We start from the raw sequence: 13,878 nt of genomic DNA on the forward strand, positions 1-13,878 counted from the left end.
TAGTGACTGAAGTTCAATTTGGGCTACAAATTCACTTTTGGTAAGCATGTTTCTTCTATTTTATGTACGAAGTATATTGCAGAACAATGAATTAGAAAAATAAATTTGTAGCCCTTATATGTATATATATATATATATAAATTGTCGAACAACATTTATAAATTGTAACTATAAAAGATGACAAATTGTTTAAATTTGACAGACTTTAAAGTGTATTGTACATTAAAAATGCTAACATAACACTATTGTTATAATATTACCTATTATTACTGGTATAAGATTATTCGATAGTAATGTTTATATATTAAAATATAATATATATATATATATATATGAGAGTCGATATTATTTTATTGATGTTTATGTTTACAAATAGAAAGAGATTTAAACCTATGACATATTGTATATTCGTATACAGGCTCGTAGTCTTAAGCACTAGCAAATTACAAATGGGAGTGAGAGAATTTGAATGTGACCTATTAGTCTTAACAACTAGTAAATTACAAATGGGAGGTGAGGGGATCTTAACATGTGACCTCGATCTTAACCACTAACAAATTACAAATGCGGGGGGGGGGGGGGGGGGGGGTGAGGGGATTTGAATATGTAATTTATCGTACATAGACCTTCAATCTTAACCACTAAAGCAAGACCTTAATGGTAAAGTATTAACAACATGAATTAAATAGCACACTCCCGTCTTATTTACCGATATTGGCCTAGTTTGGCAATTGTCTGTTGGTTGTCGACTGGTTTGACTGGCTGTTTGTATTGGCTTTTTTGTTGGCTGTTTAACTTTTTATTAGTCTAAAACACATGTTTGGTAAAATTGGTTGTTGGATGTTATTAGTAACTTAGGTAGCCAAAAGCCAAAAGCTACTCCAAGTAGTGACAGGCTAAAGTCGTATCACCTAATCAAAAGTAATTACCTAAGTCCTCTAACTAAAGTAGATAGGGAAGTAGGGTCGAATCCACAGGGAAACTGGTCTTCCTATTCCTAATTAATTATTATAATCCAAATTATTAAAGTAACCAATATTTGTTGTGATTATAAACTATACTACGAAGATTATGAGTAAAGAGAATAATTAAGGAAGAAATCAATAATAATAAAGCCTAGGGCATAGGTTCACTAATAAACAATATTCCAGGGTAAAACACAATAATCAATCATCAATGCATTAATTAATCAGATCATAAAGGGCTTTCGCTACGTATTACAATTACAGAATTAATTTACCGGTATTAAATCTCATCTCTCGAATCTCGACCTAACCATTTATAAATTAATCTGCCTATCGAAACTAAGCCTAAACATCAATTCTCATCTCTCGAATCTCGAATCAATATTGCTAAACTCATACAATTAAACCTGGCCAAATCTAATTGCATAGCAAATAAACAATCAATAGGAAATCAATTAAACATTAATGATCAACAATCATAAAATTACCCTTTCATATTATTTATTAGATCCCCAAAAACCCTAGAAGGAAAACTACTCAGACATAATTAAAATTAAGCAAAACATAATAATTAAACAAAACATGAAAGAAAAATAGAATGAATAAAATACTGAGATTAATTAAGAGAGAAATCGTACCAAGACGGCGGAATTACAATAGAGTTGAGGAACAAGAAAGAGAATAAAAGTCTAGAGAGAGAAAGTTGAGTAGAGAGAAGGAAGAGAATAAAAACTAGAGTAAGAGAATTATCAAGAAGTCCCCAATTTTGTCTCCTAAAATTGCATTAATACTAAGCAAGAAGATTTCCGCTAAAACAAAAGTAAAACGAAAAACTAAACTCCCTAAAGAAAACACGCGCCCGGTCGGGCAGTGGATCGCCCGACCGGGCCCGCCTCTTCCTCTTCAAATGTCTTCTCGCGCCCGGCCGGGCAGTGGCTCGCCCGACCGGGCCCGCCTCCCTTGCCTTAGATATCTTCTCGCGCCCGGTCGGGCGCGTGATCCGGGCGCGGGTCCCTTCAAGGTATTGCTCCGCCCCGCCCGGCCGGGCGCGCCATCGGGCGGAGCTCTAGTGGTCCGGGCGAGGCTTCTTGGGCCTCGAGGCTCTTCCTTGGGCTCCCCAACTTGGCCCAAACGCCTCATATTTCCAAAACTGAGCCCTTAGTCACCGATTTGCTACCTCCAATCGGTCTTGGGCTATCGAACGTGGTCGCGGTCTTTCAATACTTGTAGATGCTCCTCGAAAAACCCGGGAAAATGCTCCAAGTACGCAAATTCCTACAAAACTCAAGCAAAACTACCAAAGTACTGGAAAACACAAATTAGTAATAAAAGTGGCTCGTAGGAGCCAAAAACACTACTAATTACGACCAAAGGACGGGGATAAATATATATATAAAATGAACACATCAAACTCCCCCAAGCCAAACCTTTGCTTGTCCCTAAGCAAAGAGCTCCTCAATGGACAATAAAACATGCCTCACCCCAATATAAAAATCAAGCACAAACGATTCAAGGCAAATCAAGTGAGCATGCTTCAAAACCAACCAATCCTATCCATCTAATCGCCCTTCCTCCCCAACAATTGTCAAATAGAGCAAACCACAAGAGCATATAGAATTCAAGACTAGTGCTCACACACTCAACTCTCATTTATGTGGCGAGTAAAAGATGTACTCGATCGCTCTCCATCCCAACCCCTTTAATGTGAACAGTGCCCTCCCAAACTCACAACACTCGTGTGTTTGAAAAGACATACACTCAACCCTATAGTCGACTCGGAATATGTCAAATCATAACTTGCATTGATAAACAACACTTTCACATTTACACAACTCTATGCACAAGGTCGGAAGGTCTTTAAAGCTTGTAATGTAAGGCTAGGGTAAAGGGTAAGATAAATTTGGGAATATGTGAGAGAAAAGCCTTGCTAAAAGGGAGCCATATCCTAATAAACCCATGACCAAATATAATGATCATACACATCTCCAACAAAACTAACTCCAACACAAATCCACCAAATATACTCCAATCATAAAAACCAAACTCAATACTTACAAAATTCACTCATAAAAATATGATAATATAAACTAGAGCGAATAAACAAAATCAAACTCAAATATTTACAATGAAACTCAATTTTTTCTTTCTTCTCTTTTGATAAACCTTCACTTAGATAATTTGAACATGAAACATTTTTTTCTTCTCTTTTGCTCTTTTTTTCATTTTTTTTCAGAAGTTCACTTTCTCATTTTTTTCTTGAACTTCTTTTTTTTCTTTTTTTTCCTTTTCATCACACTTTTATTTTTCAAATATATACACAATAAAACTCATCAAAATAAAAATATGATCAAGAACAAATAACTTCTCAAACCCACCCAAATTGTGCAAATAATGTGCACACTACAAACTCCCTCACCTCACTCACTAATAGCTCCCCCAAGCCAAGCTTGGGACTAGTAACCAATGGGGCAGACATGACTTGTAATGTGGCTAAAAACAATAAAAAGTCAAGGCAACAACATGGGTAGCAAGAAGGGAACAAATGTATCTAAATAAATCTGAAGGCTACCTAAAAGAACGAATGCCTTCGTCCTCCACATGCGCATAATAGTGAGTTATGAAACACTACTCATCGTTGCAAACCAATACTCAAATTCATTGACATACCAGGAACTAATCACACATTCCTAACCAAATCAACTAGTCAAGCACTATATTCACAAGTAGTTGGACAAAATTGACGCATGTTTAGGAATCCAAGTAACTAAACTTCAAATCATGATCAACTAATCCATAATGCTCAAAATCAAATACCAAGAATCAAAACAATTTTTTTCAAGTATGGGGCACAGGGAAGCATGATTTACAGTTCATTGGTTCGTATTTTTTTTATTTTTTTTTATTTTTTCAATTTTTTTTGTATTTTTCATATAAGGAAAGCAATAAACTAATCTACAAAGCAAAAAAATCTAAACTAACAAAACACACCAAAAATAAACAAAAATAAAGAAAAAGGAAGAAGAAAAAAAAAATATACCAAATCCAAAAATCTCCCCCAAGCCAAGATCGGACAATGTCCTCATTGGCTCGAAAGTAGCCCAGCTGGCTACTCATCCTCATCCTGGTCCATCCGAGAGGACCCACCTGCTCCACCACTGGAACTTGCGCCATCTGCACCAAAAGAGCTACCACCAAAATAGTTAGCTTGAAAAGTCCCCCCCGGCGGTCCCCCAAAAGGAATGTCCTGGCCGTACCCATGGAACGAGGAATAGTCTGTGTAAATACCATGGGCAGTGGGATCCCTATCGTATCCCTGAGGTGGGGGCTAGAACCAGTCTGGGTAAACAGCATCGTCGGGAATGTTGCCCCGACGAGCATAATCATCATAAATGGGGTAGAGTCCCCTACCCTGGTTCCTCTCTAGGTAGCCTAGCCTCTGGTCGACAGAACCAATCATCTGTCTGAACTCGGTCTGGGTCTGCTCTATGCGACCTATGGCCTAGCCAATACTCTGCAAGTCCCAAACTGGGTCAGAGTCACCGTGAGGGACGGAATGGGACTGTCGGGGTGGTGATGGTGGCTGTGGAATGGGTTGAACTACAAGCTGTGGTTGGGCCTGGGCCTGCTGTGGATCCTCACCCCTAGCATGGGCAACTAACAGGGCATAAGTGTAGGACTCTTGCCCTGGGGGAAAGGCGGTCAGGTCTGGGTTGGGCAAAGGAAAAATGGGCAAGGGTTGTTCAGTCCCTGTCCTAATGCACCAATGGGTGACCTGGTTCTCGTCTACCCGCAACCACCCAAGCTCCTCAAGGTACCTAGAGGTCATGTAGGTGTCGGGTCCCATGTTAGTCATCCGGTGGGGTCCACTCTCTACAAAACCAGCCTTCTTGATGGCTATCCTAGTGATAAGGCCACCAAGACGGATGGGGGTAGTGTGGTGGTTGCTGGCCGTAGCATGCCTACCTAGGTGGTGGATGATATACCGGGCTATGTTCAATTTCTCATACCCAAACATGTAATGGCCAATTACAGCTAGTTCATTGGTCTGACAGTTATGGGGTTCATTCCTACCTAGGAAACATACACCGGCAAATCTTTGCCACATTTTAGGGACGGGGTGGTGGATAGGCCTAGCACTAGCATGTTGTGCAAAAACATGAGGAATACCAGTCAAAGCTAAATACACATCCTCCATTTTAAACTCAGCATGCCATTGTCTGTTTAATTCCGGTTCCAGTTCAAACAATTTACAAAATTCCGCAAAAGAAAGAGTGATGTTTTTATTGTTAAGCCTAAAAATTAATTTTGGACCACTTTTATGGTTTTGAATAACAAGAGATGACAAGAATTCACAGGTTAATTCACGGTATGTCGAATAATGCATATCCACAAATTTGCGCATACCAATATCATTCAAAAATCTCTTAACAAAGCCATAAATACCTAAAGCCTCTAAAGTGGGACGGTGTAACCACCGTGAGGGAATTACCTCTCGTCCGTAGAGCACCTCCAATTTCTCCCGTTGCTCCGCCGTCGCGATCTTGATCGTCGGCCACTGAACGAGTTGAAGAGCCGGGTCATATTGTTGGGATGACCCGCTTGAGCTTCCCCCGAGAAAATTCCTCGCCCTTTTAGCCGCTATTATGAGTGGTCAAAAATTAAATTTTGTGGAGTTTGAAATTTTTTGATGTAGGAGTGTAGAGGATGAAGAGAGGAGTAAAAATATGTGAAAAGTTTTGGATTTGGGTAAGAGATGAAGGAGAAATCTTAGAGAGAAGTCAGAGAAAAATAAGAGTTTTAGAGAGAGAAAGTGAAGGAAAAGAAAGAAAATGAAGGAAAGAAGAAGAAGAAAGGAGAAGAATAAAGAAAAGAAAGACGGTGAGATTGTCGCGCCCGGTCGGGCGGACGTTCGCCCGGTCGGGCGATCTGTTTTTTCCAATCGCGCCCGGTCGGGCGCCAATACCGCCCGGTCGGGCAATCAATTCTTCTCCAAAGTTTCTTCTCGCGCCCGGTCGGGAGATTATTAAACAAATTCGAAGCCAACTCTCGCGCCCGGTCGGGCGAAGCTCCGCCCGTCCGGGCCAAATAAATGCCCGTATACGTCAACTCTCGCGCCCGGTCGGGCGAAACTCCGCCCGGCCGGGCCCGAGAGTAAGGTTTGACGATTCTACTTTCTTCAAATTTGGCTAACTCTTTTCCTGTAAACTGTACCAAAAAACTCGTAAAACTCATTAAATTCCCTCCTCTCTCCTCTCATAAGAAAAAGAAGAAAAACAAAAATAAAAACAAATAAAATACGGGTTGCCTCCCGCAAAGCGCTGGTTTATCTAGGTCCCGCACGACCTACTTACCATAGTTTTCTCAAGGTGAACTGGAACTAGTTAGGTGTAGTAGTTCAACTGCACCAATTGTAGCCCCTTCGTGATATATCTTAAGCCTCTGACCATTTACCTTGAACTCGTTACCATGCTCGTCAAACAACTCTACAAAACCGAACTTGTTGGCCCTTTTCACTGTGAAAGGACCCGACCACCTTGACTTCAACTTTCCTGGGAAAAGTTTAAGCCTGGAGTTGAACAACAACACCTTGTCACCCTCTTTGAATTCTCTCGGAAAGATCATCTTGTCGTGCCATCTCCTAGTCTTCTCCTTGTAGACTCGCGCACTATCATAGGCCATCAACCTAAACTCATCAAGCTGGTTAAGTTGTAGAAGCCTCTTTTCTCCCGCTAGCTTAGCGTCCAAATTGAGCTCTTTAATAGCCCAATATGCCTTGTACTCTAACTCCACCGGAAGATGACATGCTTTACCATACACAAGTCTATAGGGAGTGGTACCTATAGGGGTCTTAAATGCGGTTCTATATGCCCAAAGGGTGTCATCCAACTTATCGCTCCAATCTTTCCTAGATTTTGCTACCACCTTTTCTAAGATGACCTTAATCTCGCGATTAGACACTTCGACTTGGCCACTAGTTTGGGGATGGTAGGCTAGCCCTGTCCTATGGTAAACACCATACTTCTTTAGGAGGGTATCTAACTTCCGCTCATGAAAGTGGGATCCTCCGTCACTAATTATGGCTCTAGGCACTCCAAATCTAGGAAAAATAGTTTTCTTGAAAAGCCTATGGACCACCTTGGCATCATTGGTAGGAGTGGCAATGGCTTCTACCCACTTGGATACATAATCTACGGCGACTAGTATATAACGGTTCCCTCTAGAGGAAGGGAACGGTCCCATGTAATCAACACCCCAAACATCAAAAATTTCTACTTCCAAAATCCCAGTTTGAGGCATCTCGTGCCGCCGCGAAATGTTGCCGGTCCTCTGGCAAGAGTCACAAGCCTGCACAAAAATGTTAGCATCCTTGAACATGGTGGGCCAATAGAATCCTGACTCGTTTATCTTGGCCACTGTTTTAGAGGGACCATGATGTCCTCCATAAGGTGAAGTGTGGCAGCTAGTGAGAATACCATGTACCTCCCATTCTGGGACACACCTGCGAAATAATCCATCTGCACACTCGCGAAACAAAAAGGGATCATCCCAAAAATAATGTTTGACATCATACAGGAATTTCTTTTTTTGTTGGTAGGACAAGTCAAGAGGTAGAGTACCACCCACTAAATAATTTGCAAAATCGGCGTACCAGGGGTGTTGCTCTACAACTGCATACAGGTTGTCATCAGGGAATGAATCATCTATAGGGAGAAAATCCTTACCCTCATCATACCTGATTCGTGACAAGTGATCTGCCACAGCGTTCTCTGCACCCTTTTTATCCCTTATTTCAATGTTGAAGTCCTGGAGCAAGAGAACCCACCGGAGTAGCCTAGGTTTTGATTCAGCTTTGGCTATCAGGTACTTTAAAGCTGCATGGTCAGTAAAAACAATAACTTTAGAACCAACTAGATATGATCTAAATTTTTCTAAAGCATAAATGACAGCTAAAAACTCCTTCTCCGTAGTGGCATAGTTGACTTGAGCCTCATCCAAAGTTTTACTAGCATAGTAGATAGCATGTAAAACTTTGTCCTTCCTCTGTCCAAGCACGGCTCCTAGAGCAAAATCGCTTGCATCACACATGATCTCGAAAGGAAGATTCCAATCGGGAGCACATATGATGGGTGCCGATATCAAAGCCTGCTTAATCCTGTTGAAAGACTCAAGACACTCATCAGTAAAAATAAAAGGGGCATCCTTAAGTAAAAGCTGAGTCAGTGGTTTGGCAATTTTAGAAAAATCTTTGATAAAACGGCGATAAAACCCCGCATGACCCAAGAAACTCCTAACTCCCTTAACATTAATTGGGGGAGGTAATTGCTCAATCACTGAAATTTTAGCTTTATCTACCTGTATGCCCTTATCAGATACAATATGACCTAGGACTACTCCCTCCGTCACCATAAAGTGACACTTCTCCCAATTTAAAACCAAGTTGCATTCTTCACATCTTTTAAGGATTTTAGCTAAATTTATTAGACATGAATCAAATGAAGAACCATAGACACTAAAATCATCCATAAAGACTTCCATGATAGACTCTATGAAATCAGAAAAAATGCTCATCATGCAACGTTGAAAAGTAGCAGGTGCATTACACAAACCAAAAGGCATTCTACGATATGCAAAAGTGCCATAAGGGCATGTAAATGTTGTCTTTTCCTGATCTTCAGGGTGGATCGGAATTTGGAAAAATCCTGAATACCCATCCAGATAGCAAAAGAACTTATGGTTAGCTAACCTCTCAAGCATTTGATCAATAAAGGGGAGAGGGAAATGGTCCTTTTTAGTGGCGACATTTAATCTACGATAATCAATGCACATACGCCACCCTGTAACAGTTCTAGTGGGAATTAATTCATTTTTATCATTTTTAATAACGGTCATCCCACCCTTCTTAGGAACCACTTGTACAAGACTTACCCATTTGGAGTCAGAAATAGGATAGATAATACCTGCATCAAGTAATTTCATAACCTCTTTCTTGACCACCTCTTGCATATTAGGATTCAACCTCCTCTGGGGTTGAATGCAGGGCTTGTAGTTGTCCTCTAGGTGTATCCTGTGCATACAAAAATCTGGGCTTATACCCTTGAGATCATCAATACTGTACCCTATTGCCCTTTTGTGGGTTCGGAGAACCTCTAGAAGTTGGGAAGTTTGTGGGTCATCAAGTGCAGTACTAATGATCACAGGGTGCATTTCCTGCTTATCAAGAAAAACATATTTTAAATGAGAAGGGAGAGGTTTTAGTTCAGGTTTCTTTACCTCTACAGGTTTCGATTCCTGAACTAATTTTACTACCTTCTTATTTTCTTTGTCATCAAGTTCTTCCATGGCAAGTGCTTTCTCAATAATATCCACTTCCTTGCTCCAGATGCTCGCATCATCTGCAGACAAATGACCGCAAAGTATTTCTTCCAAGGGATCCCTTGCAAGAATCTGTGTCAAGCTATCATCACAAATATCATCCATTATATCTATAACATCAATCAAACAACAGTTTTCCTCAAGCATAGGACCTTTTAAAACCTTCCCTAAATTAAAAGTAATATTATCATCACCAACAGATAGGGTTAGTTTACCATTTTTAACATCTATAATGGCTCCTGCAGTATGGAGAAAAGGCCTACCTAATATAATGGGTATTTGTGTGTCCTCAGCCATGTCCAATACAACAAAATCAACAGGGATGAAAAATTTACCAACTCTAACAGGGACGTCCTCTAAAATACCTAGGGGATATTTAACAGAACGGTCTGCCATTTGCAAAGTGATATTAGTAATTTTTAAATCACCCATATTTAATTTAGCACAAACAGACGATGGCATTACACTAACAGAAGCACCCAAATCACATAATGCTTTATCTATGAAGACATTACCAATATGACAAGGGATAGAAAAACTACCAGGATCCTTTAATTTAGGAGGAGATTTATTTTGTAACAATGCACTACACTCCTCAGTAAAAGCTACAGTTTCTACCTCATTAAAGGCCCTCTTCCTAGTCAAAATATCTTTCATAAATTTAGCATATGCAGGAACCTGTGTAATAAGTTCAGTAAAAGGAACCGTTACCTGCAAATTTTTAACAACCTCCAGAAACTTACCAAACTGCTTGTCCAACTTAGTCTTTAGTTGGCGATTAGGGAATGGTAATTTGATAACTGGTGGTGCTTCCCTACTCTTCCCCTGGGGTACATCCTTCCCTGGGGTTGTACCCTGCAATGAATCATCAAAAATATTAGCATCAGGAATTTTACCCTGCAGCCCTGCAGGGGAAATTGGTACAACGGAATCAGGATTAGCAATATTAGATAATTCAGGTTCATCCTCTTTGGGCATCTGGGGCCCATCGTAGTGTGAACCACTCCTTAGGGTGATTGCATTTGCATGATCCGTAGGTTGAATTCCCTGCGCTGGTAGAGCTCCCTGCTGACGAGATTGAAGGGTAGAGGACAATTGTGCTATTTGGGTGTCCATGACTTTATTATGGGCTATAATAGAGTCAATCTGTTGGTCTCTACTCTCCATATGTTTTTGCATGTTGGTCAGCATTGCCCTAATTTCTGATAAAGCAGGGTCAGAAGATGTAGTAGGGGGCTGTGATGGGGGTTTCTGATTAGCATGAGGATGGTAATATTTCTGCTGTGGAGGGGGTGCTTGTTGTGGTTGTTGTGGAGGTGGAGGATTTTGAACATTGGTGCTACGGTAAGATAGGTAGGGATGGTTCCGGTAGCCAGGATTGTAGGAATTGGAGTATGGGTTATTTTGCTTGTAAGTTTGGAAAGCATTAACTTGCTCCATTGAACTCCTACAATATTGTTCAAAATGACCTACACTTCCACAATTTTCACAGAAAACATCATTAGCATTATTAGAAACAGCAGAAACATTAGCAACAGAATTAGGATTGTTAGTAGTAAGATTATCTAGTTTCTGACAAATAGAAGTAAGCTGGGCTTGCAATAAAGTGACTGAATCAACATGATGCTTGCCCTTGTTAGCAAAACCTCTAGCATTCCCATATTGGGAATTATGGATTGCCATATCTTCAATAACCTGACCTGCATCATCAACATTTAAATTCATAAATCTACTGCTAGCTGCGGAATCTAAAATTGTCCTAGATGCATTTCCTAAACCATTGTAAAAAGCTTGAATCAACTGCCACTTCGCCAAATTGTGGTGGGGACACTCCCTTTGCAGATCCTTGAATCTTTCCCAAGCTTCATATAATGCTTCATCTGCCTCTTGGGCAAAATTCTGGATAGCGCTTCTCAATAAGGCTGTTTTCTCTGCAGGGTAATATTTATTATAAAAATTCAACGCAAGAGTCTCCCAATTAGTAATACCAAGTGCAGCTCTATTCAAACCATTAAACCATAATTTAGCTTTTCCACATAAAGAAAAGGGAAAAAGAATCTCCCTGATTCGATCCTGCGTTACCCCATTCTGCCTAATAGTATTGCAGTATTGACAGAAATCTGCAATGTGAAGATTAGGATCTTCACCCTTTGCTCCACTGAATTGCTTTCTTTCTATCATCGTTATGAACTGGGGCTTGATCTCGAACTGGACTCCCTCGAGGTCGGGCGTAGGAGAAAGATGTGGAAAATCCGTCAGCGATGGTTGCGAATAATCGCTAAGCTTGCGAGGTGGAGGTGGTGGTGGTGTACCCATCTCTAGTTCTGAATCAGAAGAATGCTCTGAATCACTAGAAGTAGGTAATGGATTTCTAGGAATATTATTACTCCCAGAGTCTGCTGAGATCTGCCTGTAGAAATTCTTCTGTCTATGAAACGAGCGTTCGATCTCAGGATCGAATGGAATGTAACCTGATCTGGAACACCTGGGCATAAACAAAGAACTAAAAAGACAGATATTAGAAGTACCTCAAGGAACTAATGTCCTTTGAGGCAAAAGGGAAAAATAATCTAAACTACAAAAACAATTAGAAATAAAAATAAAACCGTTTCCCCGGCAACGGCGCCAAATTTTGACAAGCTAAAGTCGTATCACCTAATCAAAAGTAATTACCTAAGTCCTCTAACTAAAGTAGATAGGGAAGTAGGGTCGAATCCACAGGGAAACTGGTCTTTCTATTCCTAATTAATTATTATAATCCAAATTATTAAAGTAACCAATATTTGTTGTGATTATAAACTATACTACGAAGATTATGAGTAAAGAGAATAATTAAGGAAGAAATCAATAATAATAAAGCCTAGGGCATAGGTTCACTAATAAACAATATTCCAGGGTAAAACACAATAATCAATCATCAATGCATTAATTAATCAGATCATAAAGGGCTTTCGCTACGTATTACAATTACAGAATTAATTTACCGGTATTAAATCTCATCTCTCGAATCTCGACCTAACCATTTATAAATTAATCTGCCTATCGAAACTAAGCCTAAACATCAATTCTCATCTCTCGAATCTCGAATCAATATTGCTAAACTCATACAATTAAACCTGGCCAAATCTAATTGCATAGCAAATAAACAATCAATAGGAAATCAATTAAACATTAATGATCAACAATCATAAAATTACCCTTTCATATTATTTATTAGATCCCCAAAAACCCTAGAAGGAAAACTACTCAGACATAATTAAAATTAAGCAAAACATAATAATTAAACAAAACATGAAAGAAAAATAGAATGAATAAAATACTGAGATTAATTAAGAGAGAAATCGTACCAAGACGGCGGAATTACAATAGAGTTGAGGAACAAGAAAGAGAATAAAAGTCTAGAGAGAGAAAGTTGAGTAGAGAGAAGGAAGAGAATAAAAACTAGAGTAAGAGAATTATCAAGAAGTCCCCAATTTTGTCTCCTAAAATTGCATTAATACTAAGCAAGAAGATTTCCGCTAAAACAAAAGTAAAACGGAAAACTAAACTCCCTAAAGAAAACACGCGCCCTGCTCTAGTGGTCCGGGCGAGGCTTCTTGGGCCTCGAGGCTCTTCCTTGGGCTCCCCAACTTGGCCCAAACGCCTCATATTTCCAAAACTGAGCCCTTAGTCACCGATTTGCTACCTCCAATCGGTCTTGGGCTATCGAACGTGGTCGCGGTCTTTCAATACTTGTAGATGCTCCTCGAAAAACCCGGGAAAATGCTCCAAGTACGCAAATTCCTACAAAACTCAAGCAAAACTACCAAAATACTGGAAAACACAAATTAGTAATAAAAGTGGCTCGTAGGAGCCAAAAACACTACTAATTACGACCAAAGGACGGGGATAAATATATATATAAAATGAACACATCAAGTAGCTTTTTCATTTTGGCTTAAAAGCCAGCTTTTCAGTTGGTTGAAAAGGCCATTTACCAAACACAAATTTTGGATGTTTGACCAAATGAAAAAGCCAAAAGGCAATTAAAATGCCAATGAAAAGCCATTTACCAAACAAGCCCATTGTAGAAGTTGTTGGAAATTCAAGGAATGTATCTAGAGAATTTGGTCAATGCTCGATTGGTAAGCATACTTTATAAATCGGACATAGCCATGTTGTCTTTGGAGCATTTCATGCACCTCCGAACGATTTCCAACTTTTTTTTATTGATAAGTAAGAGATGTGAGGGAGATTTTTTTTTTTTTAAAGACAATAGGTTTAAAATTTTATTGGAAAAAAAGATATGTGAGAGGGCTAAAAATAATACCCAAGTACAAAAAAAAGTAGTATGATTAAAGCCTATTCATTTCACCTTATTTTTTTCAAAATTGAAATTATTTTTAGACTCAAATTAATTTTTCTTTGAATTTTTTTTTTTTACTAATTCTCTATTATATTTCTTTTTAAAATTACTGATTTTTACTGAACTGAAATTGCTTATATTGAATTGATCTTATTTTTACTAAACTAACATTCTTTTTAGTGAATACTCCATATT

Source organism: Chenopodium album, chromosome 13, assembly GCF_948465745.1.
Source record: "Chenopodium album chromosome 13, dcCheAlbu1.1, whole genome shotgun sequence".
NCBI classification, from domain to species: domain Eukaryota; kingdom Viridiplantae; phylum Streptophyta; class Magnoliopsida; order Caryophyllales; family Amaranthaceae; genus Chenopodium; species Chenopodium album.